Source organism: Pleurodeles waltl, chromosome 11 (assembly GCF_031143425.1).
Source record: "Pleurodeles waltl isolate 20211129_DDA chromosome 11, aPleWal1.hap1.20221129, whole genome shotgun sequence".
Taxonomy (NCBI): domain Eukaryota; kingdom Metazoa; phylum Chordata; class Amphibia; order Caudata; family Salamandridae; genus Pleurodeles; species Pleurodeles waltl.
Window position 1 is genome coordinate 90,468,184 of NC_090450.1, and position 25,719 is coordinate 90,493,902.

A 25,719-nucleotide genomic window follows, 5' to 3' on the forward strand; every position below is an offset into this window, starting at 1 on the left:
GACTTGCTAAGTAGTGCCAAATACAGTCCCTGGGCCCTTCCTAGAAGTGGAAGATGGTAGCCTGCAAGGGAAAATCCACGCACTGGTGTGTGTGCCCTAAAAAGCGACGCAGCGCCTTTCCCGTGGCTGAAAATTAGACACAGCGCCTGCCTCACGGCTGCAGAATTGACGCAGCGCCTGTTTTCAACGCAGAAACTTTGTATATCGCTTCAGAATTTTCCACGCAAGGACACTGGGCGTCAAAATATTCAACATCACTGCACGGACCTGAGGCTGCTTGTCTGGAAATCTATGCATCCCTTCCCCACAAGGAAAGAATCAGCGCATCACTTGCCTGGCGGAGAAAGAATAAACGCACTACCTCACTTGTGAGTAAGGAATCAACGCATCGCTTGCTTTTCCGACGCACGCTCGCCCCCGCTGCTTTATTTTTGATGTATACCAGGTACTTTATGCTAAAACAACGCATCCATTTATTTTTATGGATTAAGACTCTGTACATTAAAAATTCGTTTCTCTGCTTGCGTATGTTGGATTTTTGTCATTTTGGTCTCGTTTGATTTAGATAAGTATTAGCTATTTTTCTAAACTGGTGTGGAGTCCTTTTGTGGTGTTTTCACTGTGTTACTGTGTGTGTTGGGGAAAATACTTTACACATTAACTCTGAGATAAGCCTTACTGCTTGTGCCAAGCTACCAAGGGCTGAGCAGGGGTTATCTGAGCTGTGTATCTCCGTTACCTTGATTAGAGTGAGGGTCTCTACTTGAACTGGGTGTAAACTGACTGCCAATTAGAGACCCCATTTCTAACACATGCCAAAGACATCAACATCCTATACTATGCTGACAACATGTAACTAATATTGCCCCTCAGGGACTATTCTCCGATCATTAGAAACAACGTCTCAACCTGCAAGACCCAACTATTTCAAACGGAACACTGACAAGACAGAAATGGTGATCTTCGGAAAAGACGCCTCGTAATGGGATTCCCCCTGGTGGCCCTCAATTTTAGACCTCAAGCACACCCCCGTCCACATCCCACAGGCAAGAAACCTTGGGGTCATCATTGACAACCAACTGAACATATCCTCCCAAGTCAACGCAGTCACTAATCACCAATCCAATGGTAAGAGAACATGGCAGTGTCCCTGGCTCAAGTGTGCCCCACAAATCCCATATGTCAGGCTGGCAAGGCTGATCTCCAGCAGTTATGGCAAAAAGATACTATAAATCAAGGAAGCAGGTAGGGTGTCCTTCCCACCTACCACATAATGTAGCCCATACCATATACTGAATCATTTGTGGAAAAAACTTTAAGCATATTGCAGAAAGGTAAATTACATGTCCTATCGAATAATGCCACCTTATCACCATTCACTTCAGTGATGCTGAGATGAGGGTTTTATAAAGACAGACTGTGGCATAAGAATAGCCCAGATATCATATCAGAGTGCAGTGATCGCACAGTCCATGCATTACATCACTACTGCAAAGTGCATGCCTTACATGTACATCTTTGTGTCCACAGTGGTTATGTCAGTGTACAAACACCCCCTCTCAGTGTCTAATGAGTTTGAGCTCTTTCATTCTGACCACTAAGGAGACCGACTTAATACAAAAATAACAAGTGAGCCCTGGCATTTTCAGGAATAAGGTGAATTGTGAATTACACAATATATGCATAAAGAAAAATGGGGGAACCCCTAGTAAATATAACTGGTATAGGTCACGGGAAAGGGGAAAGCAAAGGAACATCACCTGCTTGACCTAAATTGCTTTTATATTTTTCTGTTAGACCTAAATAGGTAGTTGTAGTGATTCATCTAAACATAGAAGCCAAAGAAATAATTAACAAAAATATTTAACTACATTCAAATAAATGTAATTTATTATTCAAAATATCATACTTACATTCATGCTATAGCAACAGTTCTCACAAAATTATTCGTAAACAAAACACTTTACAATAACTTTATCATAACAATCAGAAAACAAGCATTGGCATAGCAATAGGTTTCGTCTATTCAACTATAGTTGGCTTTGTCAATTATGTTTTAGGTATGCTGCAGACATAGTCAGTGTTGACCCTGTCATAGCACTTTTTTTCTTTAAGCCATATTGCATAGCAGCCTGCACTACTGTGCAATATGTGTGAAACAGTTCAGGGGGCTAACAGGGAGGGGAGAGGGCAAGAAGGTGGGAAATAAAGTATGGACAGCGGGGGGAAGGCAGGGTGGCAAACAAAGCACAGACAGTGGGAGAAGGATGGAGGGGTGGAATAAAAAGCAAGAGGATGGCAGGGGGAGGAAAAGCACCAACAGAGGGAGGAGGACGGGTAGTAGCAAAGCATGCAAAGCAGGAGGGGAGGGATGGGACAACAGACAGCAGGAGAAGGACGCAGTGGGAAATCAACAAAGGATAACTGGAGGATCGTAGGGAAAGCAACATGTGAGAGGAACAGCTACAGAGGGAGGAGGACGCGGGTAAAGGAAAGGGACTGCGCTCTAAGAGTGCATATCAAAATGTAAAAAAGAGTACCTGCAGGAGCTTGGAAGCTGTACTTATTCATAAACCATGGTAGGAACACAAGTGAAGCCCCAGGAGGAAGCTGAGGAGGAGGTTCTGACCAATAAGAACCAAGGAATCAAGAGTGACGTCACATCAAACCAATGCTAAGTAATGATAAGTAAGTTTGGTGCTCTAAACCTGTTTAAGCAAGTGCTGTGCAGGTGAAACCTAAATATCTTAGAAAATAACCATACCTCTCCTCCCACCCCAAACCAACTCAGAAATCTCTCACATTCATACTCAACCATACTCATACTTGGACACAATTAAACACCATAAACAATGTTACAAATGTCCAACCTTGTGCTTAACATGCACAGTAGTCTCACTTTCAAAAGCATTATTTTTTAATGTTGACACACATTTCGGTATGCTCCAACACCCAGCACAAAAATGTTCCAGAAAAAGTCAGGGCCCAAGACTTAACTATTTGAAGGTAAGAATATGTACCAAAATATAGTTTTAGAAGAGATATGGGGCTAAATGTATCAAGCTCCCGGTTTGGATTTCTTAAATAGCAAATTTTAAGAAATCGCTATTTAAGAAATGCAAAATGGGATGTATCAAAATTGCGAGTAGGTAATAGCGATTTCTTAAATTCCCAAACGCAATTTGTGAGTTGCAAATACCGAATCGCAAAAAAATTGCGAATCAGTATTTGAAAATCACAAATTGCAAAAACGGCAATCTGGAACAGGCTGATGACATCTCAACCAGGAAGTGAGATAGCCCATGCTATTTTAGCGATTCCTTATATTTGCACTGCGAATGCCTTTCATACATCATGAAAGGCATTTTTGCATTAGCAATCGGACGAATTTTGCGATTCGCACCATTTGCGAATGCAAGAAAGTTTAATAAATTTTGCCCTAAATATAGCCAGCAAGGTAATAATGTGTTTTCCCAGTGTTGTACGTACTGGAATAAAATAGGTGGCCAGGGATATGTCACTAGCTTGAGCACATCCGGTTTGTTTTGGAATACCAGGAGTATGGATCGTTAGATAGCCAAAAAAGATAGCAATGTTGGTAACTGTGCTCAGATAATCACCTACCTCGTGATTATGAAAGGCTGACTAAATGTTATCATTAAACAAAGAATGCACTGTTGTCGTTCATCCTTTGGTGAGGTCACCTCAACTATAATGAAAATTGCATGAGCTCAGAAAATGTGAAGGAGAAAAACAACACGTTGCCTAAAACTAGGAAAGCATCTTGTGGGGTTTTCTAAATCATATTATGGATAGCAGAATCACTTTGTCACTGAGGGATTTGATTACAAGTGCCCTTGAGGCGTAGGTACTATTTATAAGACCCAATAAAAACCAGTACCCTATGTCCAGGATGGAACAAATAACACCTATTAAGAACTGTGCCCTCAAAATAGGTGCATTTCCTAATATTTCAGGAGCTTTTTCCCCAGTAACACTTCAGCAGCTTAGACCTGCAAAATTTCTCAGAGGAAAATCCAGGTGTCTAATCTTTATTGTATGCGTAATTACTGCAATATCACACAACTTGTAATTGTCCCATAATATTGTGATTTTGCATCTAGTGTGGGGGGGGGGCGAATATTGTGGTTATAGGGTTCACAACCCTCCAGGGGTATTACCAGATATGAAGGCATCACCAAAGGGATTTCCATTTATCTGATTGTATATATTTGTAATTTAATTTAATTTTTAGTATTTAGTCGTGTGCAAAATAAAAGTACTTATCTTTTTTTTCTTTTTTCAAAAGAAAACAATGACTGAACAATAATTAATAAACTATTTTCTTACAACGCCTAGAACTAGATTACAACTGTCCTATTCAATTATAACTCCTGGGCAAAACCCGTGTTTAGTGTTGCAATGTTTATCGTTTTTGGCAACTCTAGAATGCAATGAAAATTGTACTCTCTGTTAAATTTCAGCCCTATACACCTGTTAGAACTTAACAAGTGGAAAAGGCTTGGTATTTACCAGGATAACGGGTTTTGGTGTGGTAAGCACCAGAATATGTATATCATTCCCCAATAGCAGAATAGAGCATAAATATTACATCAAATAAATTCCAAACATCTCACTATCAGATTTTTATCAGCGGCAATAATTATCAGTCTGCTCGTAATCAGTCCCCTAGGGCCTCATGACAAGTTGGATGGAATAGAGTGAGGCAAATATCATTATGCCAGAGTGAGGTATTTGGCATGTGTATGTTATACTACGTGTATCCTACACATATTTTGAACTTGAAAATGAGGTCTGACATGTAGAACTGGTATTTACTTCCCCAAAATCTGCATGGTGTGACTTTTGTTACAGATGGTTGTCTCAAATAAATTTTGGCAGGTTGCATCAGAGGAAGTTGTCATCAGTGGAAAATTGAAAAGGTGAGCTAGTTATAACACAACGTAAAATTCCTGTGCCTCTGAAAATATCTGTTTGCACACGCCTTGGAGTCTAGCCCTTAACTTGTAATGAGGGTCCCAATCAATTACATTACCTAATGGATGAGGTTATGCAAAAAATCTCTAATCCCAGGTTTTCTACTTGAGACATAAGATGTAGAATTAGTATTGAACACACAAGGGGGCATGTTTTGCCTTTTTTCAGGCCTTCCTCCAGATAAATATTGGCAGATTTGATTTGCCTGAAGTTATCAGGGAAAACTGCATGGGTTTGATGATTACATGGGGTTGGCAGAATGCTTCATTCCACCTGTGGAACTGGTGGAATTTAGCGACGCACTTCCTCTTACTCTTGTAATGCTGAGCTCTGGCAAAATTCTGGCAGTCGCTGTGTGCTGGAATTTGTTCCTGTGAGGCTCCAGAAATACGAGCAGGATTTGGCATCCCCTAGTACCATTGTCTAATGGTGGCGGTCGCAAGCTGTCACATTGTGAGGGCTCCTTCTCAAGTAGATGTGCTGCCTGTTGGAAATTGGGTCTCCAGTTGGCAGAGATATGCACCCTATCCAAGTACCAATCACAGTACTAGTCAGGGTAAGTCACAACGCAACCTAAATTGTCCTGTGCTCACCCTCTGGTAGCTTGGCACAGAGCAGGCAGACTCGAATTAGAAGGCAATGTGTAAAATATTTGTGCAATAACTCATAGAGTAACACAGTTAAAACAACACAAAAAGTACTCTACACCAGCTTAGGAAAATAGATCATATTTATCTGAATAAAATAGGACCAAAATGACAAAAAGCCACTATGCACAAGTCAAGATATCACTTTTTAAAGGTTTAAATGAGTCTCAATCCCGAAGAAGCAGCATATCCTTTTACCACACAGTACCTGGAATACGTCAAAAATAATGACGCAGAGGGGCCTCAAATGAGGAGATGGGTTGAAAAGTAAAGCTCGGCAAAGACGATGCATCATTTCTTTCCACGCTGCAAGGCAATGTGTCGGGAGTGGAGACTTGGATCCTCACTGCGATGTGGGGATATTTTGACACCCAGGGATGACACATAAAAAAACCAGAATGCTGTGAGCAGAAGCAATAGACGCTGCATCGATCCGGCAGACAGTGCACTGATTTTACAGCCACAGTTCAGGGGCTGTGTTGTTTCAGCAGGCGTTGCATTGAATTTTGCAGCCATTGCATTGATTTTCTGATGCCCTGAATTTTCTTCTCTTTGGTGAAGTCGTTAATAGCCCTGAGACCTCAGAACAGGAGGCAAGCTCAATCCAAGCCCTTGAGGAGCACTTGAGGAGGAAGGCAGAGTCCTTCCAGCAGAGTCAGGGGTCAGCAGGCAGCAGGGCAACAAGCAGACCAGCAGTACTTCCACAAAGCAGTCCAGATGATTCCTTTGGGGAGCCAGCCAGGCCCTCTGAAAGAGTCCAGCTGTAGGTCCAGAAGTGTCTGATTTGGTGGGGTCACAGACCCAGTACATATAACCAAAAGTGCCTTTGAAGTGGAGGAAATTTCAAAGAGTGGTTTTGAAGCGCACAAGTTCCCCTTTCAACCCAGCCCTGTCTTCCAGGAGCCTCGTGGGGGGAGGTTATAAGTCCTTTGTGTGAGGGCAGGCCACTGGCCTTTGAAGTGTAAAAGGGGGTTCCTCCACCCTTCCTTGCCTGGGAATCCCATCAATATGCAGATGAATGCAGATGCAGCTGCATGTCCTGTGTTTATGGAAGTGTGGATGGAATGCACAAGGAAAGCTGTCAACCAGCACATACCACACGTAGATTGGAGACAGGCTGTAAGGCACAGATGGCAGTAAGTGCAGAGAAATGCCTACTTTCTAAAAGTGGCATGTTTGAAATAGTAATGTAGAATCCAACTTCACCAGTAAGTTGGATTTCTCACTACCATTCCAACCATACCAAATATGACAAGTCTATTCCTCTCAGATCAGAAATTACCACTTAAAAGCATATAAGGGAATTTCTAATGCTGCTCTATTAGTGGAGCAGACTTCACAGTAGTGAAAAACGACTTTGGGGTTTTTTCACTACCAGGACATGAAAAAATCATAAGTACATGTCCTGCCTTTTACTTACATAGCACCCTGCCCTATGAGTTACCTACAGCCTACCTTGGGGGTGACTTATGTGTAAGAAAAGGGTGAAAAGGGGAATTTTAAGGCTTTGCCTGTAGTTTCAAATGCCAAGTCGAAGTGGCAGTGTCACTGCACACACAGGCCTGGCAATGGCAGACCTAGGACATGGTTAAGGGGCTACTTATATGCTACAGACTTTAAAGTAGAATTTAATTTACAGGCCCAGGGCACATCTAGAGCACTTTACTAGGGACTTATAAGTATGTTAAATATGCCAGTTGGGTATGAGGCAATGTTACCATGTTTTAGGGAGAGAGCATATGCACTTTAGCACTGGATAGCAGTGGTAAAGTGCCCAGAGTCCTAAAGCCAACAAAAACGAGGTCAGAAAAAGAGGAGGAGGAAGGTAAAAAAGTTTGGAGTGACCCTTCAGAGAGGGCCATTTTCCAACACTGTCTTTCACGTAGATTTTCTATTTGAATGGAAGCAAAATCAACTTGAATGGCTGTGTGTTCCTGCACACCATATGGTGCTGTTTGCACTGATGTTTCGGTGGTGCTCATGCTATTGGTGCTAAATTGCAAAACGGGCAGTGCAACATGCATATTTCCACCTGTTGAAGTGAAACTCCGCTAGTTCCACAAACCTCTAAAGTTGATTACTGCACAACGCATACATTTGATACCCATACAAAGTTATGATTCCATGAGGATCAAATTTTAGGCCTGAACTTAAAATGAGGATCTAGGTATTTTGAAACGAGTCTCAGTTGATCCTTAGTACACAATGCCCTATTTTGTAAATGAAGCATTCCATTTGCTCTGATTATTATGGAAAGGTGCTCTGATTTAGGACTTACCAGAACGCAAATGAAGGCAAACCCACTAATTTTTTAGTAGTGTGCTAGCTACAGATGTGCAAAATATAGCTGCGTAAGTGAAGGATAAATCATTTTCACATGGGGATGTTTGAGTCTTTTGGCAGGATTTTCTTGAAAAAGGAAATTTTGTCGACTATTACATTCTCCATCTTAAAATAAGTTGTGTTGAGATATTGGGCTGTACCTACTTTTTGGAGGAGGGTAGGTTCATATTGTTTTAAACCTTACTCATTTTGTGAAGTTGTGCTGGACTAGCATAACCCTGATCTTCAATTTCATAGGGCTTCTTTTTTAGGTCAAGCTCGCAAGCGCTCTGACCTGTAGAAAGAATTGTGGGCTTTTTACCATGCCCACCGCACACCCATCACTTTCACTCGTTAATGAACTTGTCTTTCAAAAATCCTTTGTTATCACTGTCAAATACTTTATGTTTGACCCTCCTTGGAGGCGGTTTTGTTACTGCCTTACAGACAGCCCCTGTTACATGGATAAATGCACGATTGCTGATATGTTTGACTGCAAGCAAACTTATTTTTCTGATGGTGTCTATCCTTCGCGCTCATGCTCATGGCAGACATGGTGCTTTGAATCGGCTCACTTATGTCAACTGTTTTACTTTTTATTTTAAAATTATGGGGCCACAAAAAGTTCCATTAGGAATTTACAGGCCTAGTAGTTCTAACTCGAGCAATTAAAAGATCATTGCATTGCAAATGCGTGTTTGTTTTTACAGTTTTCACATGTGGGTAGTCCATGCATGTGCATTCCAGCTGACATTACATGAAGAGATGTGGTAGGAATTGGTGCTCTGGGCATGAGGCTGATAGCTGAACTGGAGCAGATGGCTGAAGTGAAGAGTCCCTGGTATTGTTTCTTACTTTCCAAGTTTTACCACAGTGTATGGTGTTTTATAGACACTAATCCACTAAAAGTAGACGGCTGCTGCTGTGATTCCCCTGCCAAAACACTCTAACAAGAATGCTTTATGCAAAGCATAGCCTCGCATCGTGATGAAAAAGTGAGGGGTTTATTTACAAGCCTTGTGCACTGCTGGTGCATCACTTTTTGTTAGGCACTGGCCGTGGCTAGTGCAGACCCATACCTACAGGGCTATGCAAAGTCATTTTGGATGGCTTTTCATGGCCTTGTAGATATGGTGTAAAGCAATACAGCACAAGTCACTGCTCTGCCTTACATCGTGTGTCAGGGAGGTGTTCCCACACAACACCTATGGGTTTCAACGCATTCCCAGATTTACACGATTCTGGGAAGCTGGGAATGTATCAAAATGCTGCGCCACCTCAGGGTAGGTGCAACAAGGATAAATATTTTTCTTTTTCTTTGTTGTTTTCTTTTTCCATGTGTGGTGAATTCTGCAGCACACATAGAAAGGGGAAAGTACCTCCTTGGATTGACTTTGAGCAGGAAATTGTCCCTTCCTGCACAAAAACAATCCTGCTGACATTGCAGATACCCTTGCACCATGGTGAAAGGGTGCCTGTGTTGGCGCTAGGCAGCAGTTTGTGTGCCAGCGCATGGGGGAAGGACAGAAATGCAAGTTTCTTGTAAATACGGTGCATTTCTGCCTTTTCCCTGTTGCACAAGGCAGTGCAGCAAGGTTACTGCCCTGCGCCACTGGGCTTGTAAATATGTCCCTGAGTTTGGGCTGTCCAACATGTGATTTTATAGGAGGCATACCCTAACAGTTACACATTCCTATGCCTAGACAAAAACAGAGGGATCCCACTCATTGGTTTGTGCTGTGCTCCACAGCACACACGCAATGCAACATTTTTTATTAAATTGGAGCACATTTAGCCCCATATTTACGAGGCCCTTGCGCTGCCATTGCACCACTTTTTGAGATGCAAAGGCTGCACTAACCACTATATCATATTTGTGAAGATATGCCAAGCCACTTGGCATGGTTCTGAATGGCCTCATAAAAAAAGAGTAAGGCAAGGCAGCGCAAACCGCCATGTTGCCTTACTCTGCACTAGGGAGGGTTTCCCATGCAACACCCATGGATTTTGACGCATCCCCCATTTACACGGCCTTCTAAACCTGGCAATGTGTCAAAACCTGGTCCCTCCCCCGGTGAGGTGCAACGAAGAGAAATATCACTATTTCTCCTCGCTGTTTCATTGTTTTTGAGGAAAAGCCTGCTTGCAACCCAGTCACCCTTGTACCATGGTGCAAGGGTGCCTGCGTTGGTGCCTGCATTGGTGCTAGACTGCCAAAAAGCTGCAAGTGCAGGGGGAAAGGACAGGAATGTGCTGTATGCCATAGATATGGCACATTCCTGCTCTTTCCTTTTGAGGAGACTTGCTGCATTACTCTGCGCCAAAATCCATAAACCTGGGCCGTAGTTTTGTTTGCACCTGCTTCTAAAATGTGTTAATTCTTTTTTTTTTGCCAAACGTTAGTCCTGTTATTTTATGATTTGATTAGGAGTAGGCCCTGTGGGATGGGATAATTATGACATCTTATAAAAATCCGGTTCTTAGCTGTTTGGAATTTATTAGATGCAATTATCATTGAGTATCTGTGGATGTGGATTTGTGTGCCTTCTTCACCAAAATGTGTTTATCTTGGTGAATACTGATCCTTTTGCCTTTCTTAAATTGAATTCCAACAAGGTTGACCTACCGATATTTAATAAAGGGTGCGATTTTATTGCAGCTTCTAAATACCGACATGTTAAACATCACACCTCTTGTAGTTGTGATCTATGTGCAAACAGTTGTTCACAACTTAGCATCACAATTTAGCATGCTGCTTGTATTAGGGCCCTTTTTAGATCAGGTTTTGCATAAAAACCTATAGTACCTTTGGCTAATCTGCCCACGTAATGCCCCCTTGATGCAAAGCAGCGCATTATAGTGCAAAGAGGTTTTCCTCTGAGAAAGGGGCACCTTTCCAACTCAAAATATCTTTTGTGCTAGTTAGTAAATACCACGTACCACTTTGCTCCACTTTGCATCACTTTGCACTGTAGCAAAGCCTTAATAAATCAGGTCAATTTATTTACTGGTTACTGGTTACTCTCTGGTTCTTCTCAGGATGAATGTAATGGATGACCTTATTGGCCATTTATTTTAGTCCTACCATTTTATTTTATTTTGATGCACTTGCCATATTCTGGAAGACCCTCATATCATTCAGTGACCCCAGGCTTGGCAGGTCAAGGGAGCCATCTCAGATGTTTGGAGATGGTGGGTCCTGGCCTGAGGCATAGGTCTCCTGGGAGTTGAGAAAAAAATATCCATAACTGACATCACTGGCATCATTTTCATATGGGGCAAAATGCCACCACAGGGATGAACTTTCATAAGGCCAAGGAAAAGGAATTATCAGACTCCACTGATTATTCTTCAACTGATGGATGATGTGAATGTTGTAAGTGCAGCAGACATTCAATGGCATAATAGGGGCACACTCTGGAGCCCAAGACAGTGACATGCTTATTTCTCAGTCTAAAAGTCTTTCCTCTGGTATAGTTTGAACAGAAACTGAAACATTTGATGTGGCATGATGTTCTGATGCTATGAAAATCTTGGAAAAGGGGAAAGAATTTAATGGACGACTTGTACCCCAGTGGCATCGTGGGGCACCACAACTATTAGTGGAATGGGCACCATAAGAAACAGGGCATAGGACCACAGCTTTGAGAGTCAAGGACACATTGTCCCTTGTGCTTACACTCTTTAGAATCTGTGATGAGAAGTGACCCTTAGCCCCAGACAAGACTGCTTCTCGAGAACAATCTTTGGCCAAATTGTTTGCAAAGCTGGCTACGAAGCAAACTGAAATTAGAGTCAATTTTAAGGCTGTGGAGATTGATAGCTCTCACACTCTGGACTCTTCCGATAGCACTATTCAGAATTTGAAAGCTATGAATTCTTGGTTACATAATTATGAGGCAAGATTGAGTCAAGTTGAAGGTCATTTAAGTTAATGGAAAGATAACGAGCCAGATTCACAAAAATTCTTCTCTGATTTTGTCTTGTAGTGCCCCTTGCTTAGACTCGGAATTCAGGAGTAAACAAGGAGGACTACAACACACTTACTCATAAGCAAATCTTTCTCAATGTCTCTCACATTATTACAGAAACTGCAACACTACAATAATGTGCGTATGAGGAGTCAAAGGAAATCACATGCAGGGGTTAGTGATTAACTTTACTAACAATGGCTTTTTAAACGTTTTATGGGGGAACTGGGTGAATGAGGCACGTGGGCCCACTAGGTCTTCTTTAAAAAAAGAGTCAGAAAACTTCCCACGCTCACAAAACGTTTTGGTTTATTTTGAGAAATGTCTCCTTCTTAAAGTATTTTGTGTTTACAAACAATGCTGAAAAAGTCCTGGTACATCATCTTATATTACTTATGGTTTTGAAGCCACATGTCTAGGCAGGCCACTTGAGGGAAGTAGGAGCCAATATATCCACAAATCAGACAATTCGAGTCTAGTATCAACAGCAATATTAGTTAGAATCTAATGAAGTTAGCCAGACCCCACAAGCATTCCAGTAGATAATGCATATAGGTATTATTTCTTAAACTAGTTTTGCCTCCGGTTTGGAAACTAATTTGACAATTGTTAAATATAGACTACCTACAAAAGATTTGATTGACATTATATTCACTTAATCATAACATGAGACTGGGTGATACACTCGATGGATTATATGCTTAGCGATTGTCATTTTTCAGATATGGAAGAAGTGTTCTTATGTTTTATTGATGGCAATCTCTGCATTGTGGAATTAAAATTAGGATTGTGAAACATGTCGGTAGAGGCCTATGATAAGAGACAGCTATGATGTTATGATGCACATCGGTAAAGTCTACTGACGAATTGGTGGAAAGATGTTTTCCTTTGATTGTTAGGAATTATAATAAGGAACACTGACAAAATATACACATTAATTTCTGAACTCTATGCACTTTTTTTTGGTACTAATTATTAGCACTTGCTTGAGAGAGTGAATACTGTGTTGCACTACAAGCACTTGTTTGCCTTGTGCAATTTTCATAGATATTCAAACTACATGGTACAAAGGTTGATGTCAGAAGTACAATTCTTGTCGTGTGGATTTCTTTCTCGTTATCCAATAATATTGGTCAATCTAAAGTGGGAACCTTCTTTGCTCAGGACATATCTTTGGGCAACAGTGGATGTTTTGACGTGCCTTGCAAATGTTCTTGTTAGCCTTTTAATAAAACTAATGATGGGTCGCTGTCATTAATTCTGGGTAGAGTGAAACTGGGACTGTGCATTGCTACGGTAAACGCTAATTAAGGTTAAAATTGTTTGCAATCAGTTCCTAATTAATTGACAGATAAATACAGAGGCGCAAAGTTCTTCCTAAAAGCCTGCCCTGGTGCTGCTGACTACCAGGGTTGCCGAAGACCCAGACCTGCTAATCGTGTTTCCACCAGATGCCTCTTTCTTCCACCACCCTACAGTTCCTGTCTTGCGTAACTCAGTCTTGTGGGTTCTTTTTCATACCTGCATTCTTCCTTTAGAGCTGTTTTCCTATCCTGCTCTTCCTGTTTCAAAGTGATAATGAAAAATACACCCGGATACCCAAAAGGAGTGCCAGCGCCTACCACTTGCAACCACCATAACAAACTAAACACTGAATACAATTCCTCCATGTGGTGACTTGATAGACAACTCACACTTAACAAGACTAACCAAACTGGTGAAGGCTTCCAGAAATAAAGTATTTGTAAGATATCATCTTCTAGAAGGGATTTAACTGTTGCATGTTTACTACTGAGCAAACATTTCTAGGAATCTCCTTGTTTTATTTTGATGACAAACGGCCATAATTCTAATGGAATACAGATGTCTTCCTCTTTAAGCACTAAGGATCCCTTGGAGCTCCCTCCCTGATCTACTTAGCCTGCCTCCACGAATTCTTACCCTTATCCAAATGAAAGGGATGCTGGAAAATATTGCTAGGCTAGGCTTTGCAGTAGAGACAATAACTTACCAGGTTACAGAGTGTGCTCTAAGACAGAAGAGTATGAAGAAAGGGCCCTATATTTCATCCACTGCCCGGCAGGCACTACAGACCTTGATGCTAGTGTTAACTGCCTTTAAAACTTGAGTTTCTGGTGGGCAGAGGAATGCACCCTGTCCAAGCAGGATCCACTATCAAAGTCAGGATACGCCACAAACACACCCTTGGTTATCCTGGGCTCAGCCCTCTGGTAGCTTTGCACAGAGCAGTAATGCTTAACTGACGAGGCAATGAATACATTAGTTCTGCAGCACTTCAGACAGTAAAACAGTGAAAATAATAGAGCTTAATTTAATAAATATAACAAGACCAAAACCACAAAATTCCAATAAGTAGAAGTCAAGATATGAATTTTTAAAGAATAAATAAAAACCAGCGCTTAAAAGCAATACGCGCTTAAGTGGGATATCGGGTCTCCCTAGACCGATCAGGCTGACCATGATGGAGGGTGGGCCAGAACAAGGGGCCCACTTGGACCAGCTGAACAAAACTAGCTGGATCTGGGATGTGTTGCCATCGACAAAGATGCAAGGTACAGCCGAAGCGATGCATGGGTGTCAAGCTATGTAGTGAATGGGGCTCATTAAGTTTCTCCAGGCAACTGCGGTGATGCAGCAGTTCTGAGTGTGATGCATTGGTTCCAAATGCAATGCACGGCTGCTGTTCCTGCAGTAGGCGATGTGTTGAGGATGATGCGCCAGGTCCACTCCACTCAAGGACGAGGATGTGCTGGTTTCGACTCATGCAAAGGCGAGGATGTGCCAGTTCTGATGAGAATGCATAGGTTTTGGTTGAAGCAGCACTTTAAACCTGCCACCAAGGACCCCGGACTGGGTTGGCACTTCTCAGCAAGGCAAGATTTGCAGCAAGCAAAGTTGAGGTGCTGTAGCTGAACGAGTTGAAGTCTTTTGTGTTCCTGAAACTTCAGAAAACAGGAGACCAGTCACCTGGCCCTTGGTGTCACTCTGGGTTGTAAAGATGTAGGTCCAGTCCTTCTCACTCCCAGGCAAGAGGGCAGCAGGGAGCAGGTTAGCTCGGCAAAGCAGGACTCCAGCAGAGTAGCAGCTCTGAAGAGTGTCAGTCCTTGTAGAAGCACAGCAGTCCTTCGTCCAGGCAGAGTAGCAACAGGTCCAGAAGTGCACTAAGGTGGTGGTGGCAGAGGTCCAGTGTTTATACCCAGTTGTTCCTTGAAAGTGTAAGAGACTTCAAAGAAAGGTCTTTGAAGTGTGCAGAAGTCCTCCCTTCCTGCCCTGGCTCCAGGCTCACTACAGAGGGGTATGCAGCCCTTTGTGTGGTGTAGGACACTGCCCATTCAAGTCTCAGGCCCACCCCTCATCCTGCCTAGGATGGCCCATCAGGCTGTGGATGGCCCATCAGTCACATCCATGGCCCTTTGTGTGTGGTTGTCTAGAGGGAATGCACAAGTCCAGCTGTCACCCCACCCCAAACATGTATTGAAGACAGGCAGTAGGCAGCAAATGGCTGAAGTAAGAAAATGCCAACCTTCTCAAAAGTGCCATTTTCAGAACTGCAATATAAAATCTGACTTCACCATAAGTTGTAATTTTAAATTTTGAGTCCAGAGACACAAAACATGACAAACGTATCTCTTCCAGTTTGTGATTTGAAATTAATATAATGTAATAAGGTAATCACAATGTTATCCTATGGGAGAGAAATGCCTTGCAGTAGTGAAAAACGAAACTTAAAAGTAGAAGTCCTTCCTTTTCAGTGTATTGCACCCTGTCCTATGGGTCATATAGGGCCTTTGTTAGGGGTGGCATATATGTACAAAAAGTGAAGGTTTTTTGGGCTGGCAATAGATTTATCTTGCCAGGTCGAAGGGGCAGCGTAAACCTCTCAGACAGGGTCTGCAATGGCAGGCAAGATATGGTTAAGGAGCCACTTAGTTCGGAGGCACAATCAGTGCCGCAGGCCTGCAAGCAGCATTTAAGTTACAGGCCTTGGGCACCTGTGGTGCACTTTACTAGGGACTTATAAGTAAATTAAATACACCAATTGCCTATGAGCCACTGTTACCATGTTTTAGAGGAGAGAACACAAACACTGGTTAGCAGTGGTAAAGTGACATGACAGAGTCCAGAAGCCAGCAAAAACAAGGTCAGAAAATGGAGGAAGGAGGGCAAAAAGTTGAAGGGAAGACCACCCTAAGGCTATCAGGTCTAACAATTGCCATGACAGGCTATGAGTAGACATCTGAAATAGGAGCTCCTGCAGCTGCCCCGGGCTCTAGAATTTCAACTGTTGATACTTGGTAAGTCGAACAATGAACCCATTAGATCTTTAGAGACTTCAAGCATAAGCTATTATTATGGAGCGTGCATTCAAGAGGGATTCAGATTGTTAGGGCTGGAGAATGAAACATTTATATGGGCCCTGAAATAAGTTGACACCAAATGTCTTCTTGCAAAAGTCAACTATGCTGATTGATGTTCAGCAGAGTGAAGAATTTATATATATAATCCGAAATACTTCACATGCCACCATCACAAACGATATGATCATTGCTTTATGAACCTAAACTCCAAAACATTGAAAATACCCTCAGAAACAAAAATATAAGGCGATTTGGTTCCAGGTTTTTATCATTGCTAGGGTCATCTATTTTGATGTGTTAATCCCCCTTTATTGATTCGAAATGAAACAGAATTGAAGTGTGCCATTTAGTGGTTCAACTTTGTGATTCATACACATACATTTTAGCTCAGTCTTGCATAGACCTTAAAAACAGGGATGTACACAACTGACTTTAACTCCACACAACCGACACAAATGAAAGGAACTGCCAAAACGTCTATGAAGTGTAATGCAGACAAACACAGATTGAAAGATGATTCATAGTCTACAAAATTGTAATGTTGGGTAGCTCATGGAGTATATATAGCTCCGTGACGTCAATCAACTAGATTAATTGCATTACAATTTTGATAGCAAATCTAAAGGATTGCTTAGTGACAGACGAGTTGCTCCATTCTGGTTCCAGTTAATACTTTAGTTTTATGTCAATTTAAAATGTATTTGTACAAACCATGTGAATTTCCTTTTAAATATTCAATAAATATAAAGATTTAGGGCCAGATCTATGAAAGCATTTTGCATACGCAAACGGTGTGAATGCCTGTTTGCGAATGCAAAATGCCATTTCAGAATGTATGGAATACATTCTGAACGCAATTTTAAGGAATCGCAAAAATAGCGATTCCTTAAAATTGCGACCATGTTTAGAGAGTCGCAAATTGCGACTCTCTAAATTAGAAATCGCAAATAAGGATTCCTTATTTGCGATTCCTTAGCACATGTATGAAGCAATTCCTAAATGCGATTTTGGCATTTAGGAATCGCTAATTACCACCAAGTTGAACTTGGTGGCAACCATGTGCAAAATTTAAAAATGCATTTAAAATGCATTTTTAAATTGTACATGTAAAGCACACATGCACTTTTGGCATTTGTGCACCTTACATGTCCTCCCAATTTTTTTTTGGGTGCAGCAGAGGGGGCCTTAGGCCTCCAGCACCCTGGGGTTTTGCATTTCCAAAATTGCGATTTCTGGTACAGAACAGGCCCATAGGTGCGAATTGGGCTGGTATCGCAATTTGCGATTCGGTAATAGCATTTGCGATTTTTAAGAAATCGCTATTACCGATTCGCAAATGTGATACAAGGCACTTAGCGAGTCGGAAATAGCAATTTCTTAAAAATCGCTATTTCCGAATCGCAAAAGGCCTTGATGATACATCTGGCCCTTAGTGCGATATTCCCATCCTTGGAATGCTTGGAATGGAAAGAAAACGAATCTGGAGTAGAATTGTCTATTTGTTTTGCAGCTGCAGTTTGACCAAATTGTAGTCTTGCTTCTGTGTCACAACATGGAGACCAGAAATCTTGGTGCAAAAATATCATAACAAGCATGCACAATAATATTAACTCTCAGTACAAATAATCTAACATGCCAGAATATTCACAACACAAACATCTACAACCAGAGAATTGTGAAACAAATATACTGTGGACGAAAATTTAGTCAACAAAAATAATGGCCCTCATTCCGACTTTGGAGGACGGTGTTAAACCGTCCCAAAAGTGACAGATATACCACCTACCGTATTACGAGTTCCATAGGATATAATGGACTCGTAATACGGTAGGTGGTATATCCGCCACTTTTGGGCCGGTTTAACACCGTCCTCCAAAGTTGGAATCAGGCCCAATGTGACCTCAACTTAACATTCCAAATGATCAAAACCCCAAGAACAAAACTATTGTTAATCAACATATCGAAAAACACATACAAAAACTACCTTAGTACATATATAAACCAGAAAATACACATTTCAGTAGAATATGTGAAAATAACTATTTTCTAATAGCCATTTTTAAATCAACATTCACATTACTACACATCCACAAAGTTTAAATAAAGCTTCTATCATTTCACAGACAAACTAGAACAATGTTCACCTAATTAGACAGTCAAAACTGATTATAAAAAAATAGCTAACCAATCGCATTTTAATTTTCACCAGTTAAACAAAAAAAAACATAATTAGCTTCTCGAAAGCAAATATATAGTAAACCACACGCAAACCTTGCTCCTACCAGAACACCACCGAGACAGGTTCCTATACCACCAGTGAAACATGCACAAAGCAAACGAAAGTTAACATTTATTTTATTTATCTCTATAACATCCATTTAATAGTAAAACGCCTATTGAACTAAAATGTTATGCATATCTAAATAAAGGTACCCAACATAATATTTTTACAACAGGTTCAACACCTGAAAAGAAAGTAATGACAAATACTTTCCAAGCACAGAAACAAGAAATCTACAGGCTGGTGGCATTAACAACGTATTCAAAGCAAAGGATTACCAAATAGGAAGCAAGTAAACAATGTCTCATTGTACTTACAAAGTTAAAAAGAAACCAATACTACATTCTTTATCATTTCAAAATATCCCAATTGAATCATTGTTATTTTAAATTATATCATCCATCACCATTTAGCCAAGTCCAGGCAATTGATAGATGTCAGGAAATTTCAAATGTGTCATCTCCAAAAGTCACAACTAGTATCAAGTTACCAGATTACACAACATAACCTTGCTATTGGGTTTCTTTTTAAGCTATGGCAGTCAGCCCAATGGCAGCTGGTGAGGCAAAAGAGGGCACTGTATGAAGAGCCGCAACATTCTGTACTTCCAAGTCAGTAAGAGTCAGGACGATTTAAAACCAATCACATTATCACACTTTGCCTGGCAAAAGCCTTAACGGGGTTCTCTATTCCAGTTATCAATCAATTAATCAATCAATCAAGGTTCTTGTAGAGTGTGGCTAATCACCCATGAGGGTCTCAAGGTGCTGGGAGTAGTAGGTGTTCAGTCGAAGAGCCACGTCTTGAGGTCCTTCTTGAATTGAGGTAGTGAGGGTGATTGCCTGAGGTATAGCGGGGGAGCGTTCTAGGTCTCTGCGGCGAGGTAAGAGAAGGATCTTCCTCCAGCTGAGTTCTTGCATATCCTTGGGGTTGTGGCGAGTTCCAGCAGGGCGGAGTGGAGATGTTCAGTGGACAAGTGGAAGGTCAGGCAGTGGTTGAGGTAGGGGGGTTCGATGTTGTGGAGGGCCTTGTATGCATGCATAAGGAGCTCAAAAGGTGATTCATTTGTTGATTGGGAGTCAGTGAAGGTTACTCAGGTGACCGGAGATGTGGCTGCGGTGGGAAATGTCCAGAATGAGCCCGAGTGAGGTGCTCTGGATTCACTGCAGTTTCTTTTGGAGGGTTTGAGTAGTGCTGGCATAGAGTGCATTGCTGTAGTCTGATTTGATGATGACAAGTGCCTGGGTGACTGTTCTCCTGGACTCGATCGGGATCCATTTTGAAATTTTCCAGAGCAGGTGGAGTGTGTAGAAGCACAAGGATTAGATGGCACTGATTTGGTGGTTCATTGGGAGCAAGGAGTTGAGGATGATGCCGAGGTTGCGTGCGTGATCGGTGGGTTTTGGGGGGTCTGAGAGTTGAGTGCCACCAGGAATCTTCCCAGGCAAACGGGGTGGAACCCAGGATGAGGACCTCGGTTTTATCAGAGGTGAGTTTCAGGTGGTGATTGCCTTCACTCCATTGTGAAAGTTGATTTTTGAGGTTGTCGGCGAGGGAGAAGATCAGCTGGGTGTCGTCAGCATAGGAGATGTTGAGTCTGTGGTTTCTGATGATGTAAGTGAGCAGGGCCATGTAGATGTTCAAGAGGGTGGGGCTCAGATAGAAGCCCTGAGGAGCTACTCAGCTGATCTCTGTCAGTTTTGTGGAGAACGGTGGGAGCCTGACTCTCTGGGTTCGGCCACTGAGGAAGGAGCGGATCCATTCTAAGGCTTTGCTACAGATGCTGGCATCGTGGAGTCTAGTGCAGAGGGTGAGGTGGGAGACGGTGTCCAAGCTTATCAAGTTCACTCCATTTGCATTCCCTGTATCGATTTGTTTTGCTCCCCTTCAGTTTCCTGCGGGTGATTAGGCAGCTCTTTCTTCTACAGATTCTAAACCCTGCTCCCCGACATTCAAGTACTCCTGTTAAACTCCACAAGTCAAGCTGACACCTGGCATCCATGCAATTAGTTCCAAGATGTATTATTCTGTTTCTGGCTGCGCTTTCGTGCAACATAGATAAAAAAACACATTGACAAAGCCAATAGATCTTGCACAGGAGCGATATATTGGCGCGATATATTTAGCAATTGTAGATGAGAAAGGATATATCGGAGGAACATGATCGGCTGTCTGCTTCGCATGATGCCCCATCTGTGATTCACAGAGTGGAAGCGCTCTGTCATGGGCAGTATCCACTTTGTGAATCCCTACCACATGGTTTCACAGGTCAGTAACCTATCAATGGTTTGCACAAGCGGTCACTAATCACTGATACATTCCATTGTGATTCACAAGGAACATTTAACACCTCTTTCACACACCTGTGCTTTGCAAGTCAGCAAGCCATTTCTGACTCATGATGAACCATTATTACATTGTGAATTTCTTTTTTGCAGTGGCAACACCTATAATTTTGTAAAATAGCAGCTTCATGACTAAACAAGAATTGGCAAAGCCAATAGGTCTCGCCTATACCAGAGCTATTGGCTTTGGCAATTTGTTTTGCTATGTTGTACACCAGTGTGGCTGCTGTTCAGTATGGCTAAAGTTTGTGGTGTGGAGTGTCAGAGTGGACTGAGGGAGTAGAGTGCCATAGAATGGGTTTGTTGGAATGTCGTAAAGTGGAGTAGGACGAGTAGAGTGTCGTAGAGTTGAGTAGATAGGAGTAGAGTTTAGTGGTTCAGTGACAGAGAGTGTCAGAGTGGAGTGGGGTGGAATAGGGTGGAGTGGGTTGGATTTGAGTAGAGTGGGGTGGATTGGATTGGGGTTGAGTGAAGTAGGGTGGTTTGAAGTGGGTTGGGTTGGGTTGAATTGGAGTAGGATGGATTAAAATGGGATGAGGTGGATGGGATTGGGGTGGATTCCAGTGGGATGGATTATATTGGACATGAGTGTGGTGGATTGGATTTAGTGGGGTGGATTGGATTCACCTTATTGGAATGGGTGGGATTCACTGGGGTGGACTGGATTGGGGTGAGGTGGATCGGAGGTGGGTGGGGTTGGGATGAATAGTGTGGATTGTATTGGAGTGGGTGGATTGGAGTGGAGTAGGCTGGTTGGATTGGCTGTGGAGAACTGAACTGGGATGGGGTGGGCTAGATTAGAGTAGAGTGGGTGGATTGGAGTGGGGTGGACTGGGGTAGGGTGGATAGGATTGAAAGGGGGTGGGTGGGGTGGACTCAATTGAGGTGTGGTGGACTGGATTGTGGTGGGTTGGATTGGGGAGGGGTGGATTGGAATGGGTGGATTGGATTGTTGTTGGGTGGATTGGAGTGGGATAGGCTGGAGTGGGGTAGGGTGGACTGGGGTTGATAAGATTGGGGTGTATCTTATTGGGGTGGTGTGTAATGGAGTGGATTGGAGTGAGGCAGATTGGATTGAGTGAGGTGGATTGGATTGAGTAGGATGGGTTGGATTGAGTGGGGTGGGTTAGGATGGAGTGGGGTGGATTAAATTTGGTGGGGTGGATGGGGTGGATTGGGGTGGGGTGGATCAGGTTGGCGTGGAATGGAGTTGGGTGGGTGGATTGGAGTGGAGTGGATTGTGGTGCATTGGACGGGAATGGGGTAAATTGGGCTGACATGGGTTGGATTGGATTGGATTGGAGTGGGGTGGATTGGTTTGGATTGGATTGGTGTGGAGTGGATTGATTGGATGGGGTGGACTGGATTGAAGTGGATGGATTAAGGTGGTTTGGAGTGGGGTGGATTGTATTAGAGTGCAATGGACTGGGTGGTGTGGGTGGATTGGATTGGAGTAGGGTGGGTTGGACTGGAGTGGGTGGACTGGACTGGAGTGGGGTGGGTTGGATTGGGGTGGGATGGACTGGAGATGGGTGGATTGGACTGGAGTGGGGTGGATTGGACTGGAGTGGATTAAGGTAGATTGTATTCTATTGGGGTGGATTGGATTGGGGTGAGGTTGTTTTGGATTGGAGTGGGTTGTTTGTGATTGGAGTGGGGCAGGGTGGAGTGATGCAGGCTGGAGTGGGGCATGTTGTTTTGAATTAAAGTGGGGCGGATGGAAATGGATTGGAGTGGGGCAGGATGTTTTAGATTGAAGTGGAGCAGATTGTTTTTGGATTGGAGTGGGGCAAACTGGAGCGGGCAGATTGTTTTGGATTGGAGTGGGCCAAATTGTTTTGGGTTGGGGTGGGGCAGATTGTTTTGGATTGGGATGAGGCAGATTGGAGTGTGGCAGATTGGAATGGGACAGATTGCTTTGGATTGAAGTGGGCAGACTGGAGAGGGGCAGATTGTTTTGGATTGGAGTGGGGAAGATTGGAGCGGGCAGATTGTTTTGCATTGCAGTGGGGCAGATTGTTTTGGATTAAAGCAGATTGCTTTGGATTGGAATGGGGCAGATTGGAGTGGATTGGAGTGGGACAGATTGCTTTGGATTGGAGTAGGCAGATTGTTCTGGATTGCAGTGGGGCAGATTGGAGTGGGGCACATTGTTTTAGGGTGGATTGGGGTGGATTGGATTGGGGTGGATTGGGTTGAGTTGGTGTGGGGTTGATTGCAGTAGGGTGAATTGGGATGGAGAGGGGGGTGCATTGGATTGGGGTGAGGTGGATTGGACTGGAGTGGGGCGTATTGTTGTATTGTTTTGGATTGGAGTGGGGCAGATTGGAGTGGACGGATTGGAGTGGGGCAGATGGTTTTGTGTTGGAGTGGACAGATTGCAGTGGCTTTGAGTGGGACAGGTTGGAGTTGAGTGGATTGGAGTGGGACAGATTGTTTTGGATTAGAGTGTACAGATTGCAGTGGGTTTAAGTGAGAGAGGTTGTTTTGGATTGGAGTGGGGCAGATAGGAGTGGGACAGAGTGTTCTGGATTAAAGAGAGGCAGATTGAATTGAGGTTATCTGGAGTGGGGCAGATTGTTTTGGATTGAAATTGGGCAGATTTTTTGGGATTGCAGTGGGGCAGATTACAGCGGGCCAGATCATTTTGGATTGCAGCAGACTGCAGTAGGGAAGACTATTTTAGATTGGGGCAGATTGTTTTAGATTGGAGCGGGGCAGATTTGAGTGGGGTAAATGGGAGTGTGACATATTGTTTTGAATTAGAGTGGGGCATGTTCTTTTGGATTGGAGTGGCACAACTTGTTTTGAATTGGAGTAGGGCAGATTGTTTGGGAGTGGTGCAGATTGTTATGGATTAGAGTGTGGCAAAATGGAGTGGGGCAGATTAGTTGGGAGGATTGGACTGGGGTGGGTCGGACTGAATTGGGATGGGTAGTTTGGATTTGAGTGGGGTGGATTGGTGTGGAGTAAAGTGGGGTGGATTATGGCAGATTGGAGTAGGGTGGATTAGGGTGTACTGCACGATTTTGTGCTAAAGTATCATTTCAACACTTACACACTAATATACCTGAGGTGCTGGGGGAGGGGATTGCGGCTTCACTAATATGGGCTGGGGACTACAATTGTATATTGGATGGTGAGAAGGATCGTTATCCGTCTAAATTGGGCACTAAAACATTAATGACAAGATCCCTTACAGACGTTATGCCCAATTTAGAGCTTTGGGATGGATGGAGGGAACTGCATCCGGAGAGTAGGGAATATACCTGCCATTCTAAGACGTACAATACATGTATTAGGCCTGACCGTTTCCTCCTGGGTGGACTGACTTGTTCACAGGTGATAGATATCAAGCATTTGGGGAGGTTTTTGTCCGATCATGCACCGATATTGATGCAAGTGCTGTGGGGATCTGATGCCAAGGTGATACGCAGTTGGCGCATGTCTACGAATTTTCTGACAGATGTTGGCTGCCGTGATAGAATGGCAGTGGCCCATAAGGACTAAATGGACCTAAACTGGGGTATGACCAACTCTAGGGGTTTGGAGTGGAAAGCCATGAAGGCTGCATTGAGGTGAGTTTGTCTAGGCACTGCCTGTGGGGTGTGCAAACAAATGGAACAGGAACTTACTGAATGGGAGGGTGCGCTGGCGGTGTTACAGCACCAGACGCCAATAACTAGGGAGGCTGAACAAGAGCAGCTCAGACTGTATAAGAAGGTCAGTAACTGCTGGGATACACTAGATAAAGTCACACTTAGATCGTATAGACAGTGCCTCCATAGGGAGGGAGACCAGTCTGGGAGGTTACTGGTGTGGGTCCCTTAAGGGTGAAGTTGAACCTCCTCCCATTCTGCACATTAAGAAGGTCGGAGGTGTGCAGGTTATTAATTGCAGGGATATCCTTTGGGTTTTGGTGAAGCATTTGCAGGTTGTATCCAGTGATGGTGCGTCAGTCCTGGATGTTGGCTTCGGAGAGTTTCTGCAGTGAATGCGAATTCCGCAGCTGGAGCTGGATAGTATGGAATGTCTAGAGACTGAGATAACAGTTGAGGAAGTGGGTGCGGCGGTGAAGGCATTGTCGAAATCTAACTCGTCTGGTGGGGAGGGATTCCCGATTGAGTTGTACCAAACATTATCTCTTCATTTGAGAGAGAAGCTGACGCCGGTGTTTGAGGAAGCCTGGGAGCAGGGTATTCTTCCAGCGGCCATGCGTCAAGGCATCGTATGATTAATGCTTAAGCCTGGTGGGGATTCGGATGACCCCTCCTCATATCGTCTGCTCACTATGCTCAATAGTGATGTCAAGATTCTGTGTAACAATTTGGATACTCGGCTACGTGGAGTGATTCGGAGTTTGGTACATGATGATCAATTTGGTTTTATTCCTGTTCGTAGTACGACTTACAACTTATATCATTTGGCACATGTTTTGCATGAAACCATGGGGGCAGAGGACGAGATGGTGATGGTGTCATTGGACCTAGAAAAGGCTTTTGATACAGTGGAGTGGGGCTATTTGCTGGCGGTGCTGCAGAGAATGGGATTTGGCCCCAATTTTTGTGCTTGGGTTCGTTTGTTGTACACTGCTCCCAGTGCACGCGTTCGGATGAGCGAAGAGCTTTCGGAATCCTGGGCGATTGGCAGAGGGACCAGGTAGGGCTGCCCACTGTCACTGCTTCTTTTTGCCTTAGCGGTGGAACCCCTGGTGGTCTGACTTCATGAGGCATTGGCCTCCTAGGGCATTCAGGTGGGTCAGGTTACTCATATTGT